Below are 617 nucleotides of genomic sequence, written 5' to 3'. Positions count from 1 at the left end.
AAATCATTTTCCTGTTACTAAATACTGAAGTAGTGTTCAATTTAATTAGGCAGCTTTTTAGAATGACAATCTTAAATGAAATAATGTGAAAATTTTTATGGTTTCTTTGCTTTCTTGTATTCCCAGAGACTTGTAGCATTTTACAATGTCACTATTTGTGTAGGAGTTTTATATGTTGTTACTAATTTAGTAAGTATAAAAGAGAAAGTTTTTGTATGATTCATCTGTATAACTGTGTTCATTTATATAAATAAATATCTTAATGGTTTCTTTATATGTGTTCATGAGTTATTTATATGGCAAACGTTAGAGGTATTTTTCATGGTGTGTCTTCAATTTTTTTATTTGTGCTATCCAAACTTTCTTATTTTAGTAATTTTTTCCTTTGTCAGATATTTCAGTGTGCACAGTTAAAATATTTTATAACTAAAATATTCTTAATTCTCATAAGCTGAAACTAAGCTGCTCTGAGGTCAAGTCAGAAAAATTAATGTCGTTTGAGAGTGGTATTAACTTCTGACTGTTTTGTTTTCTACAGTTTTAATCAAAATATTAAGAAATGTCTGTGGTTTATATATATATTAGGTCTAAAACTTCCATGATACAATGAAGTTGTG

This window comes from Perognathus longimembris, chromosome 2 (genome assembly GCF_023159225.1).
Source record: "Perognathus longimembris pacificus isolate PPM17 chromosome 2, ASM2315922v1, whole genome shotgun sequence".
Taxonomy (NCBI): Eukaryota; Metazoa; Chordata; class Mammalia; order Rodentia; family Heteromyidae; genus Perognathus; species Perognathus longimembris.
The sequence above is the reverse complement of the archived record's forward strand: the minus strand, read 5'-3'. Positions refer to the sequence as shown.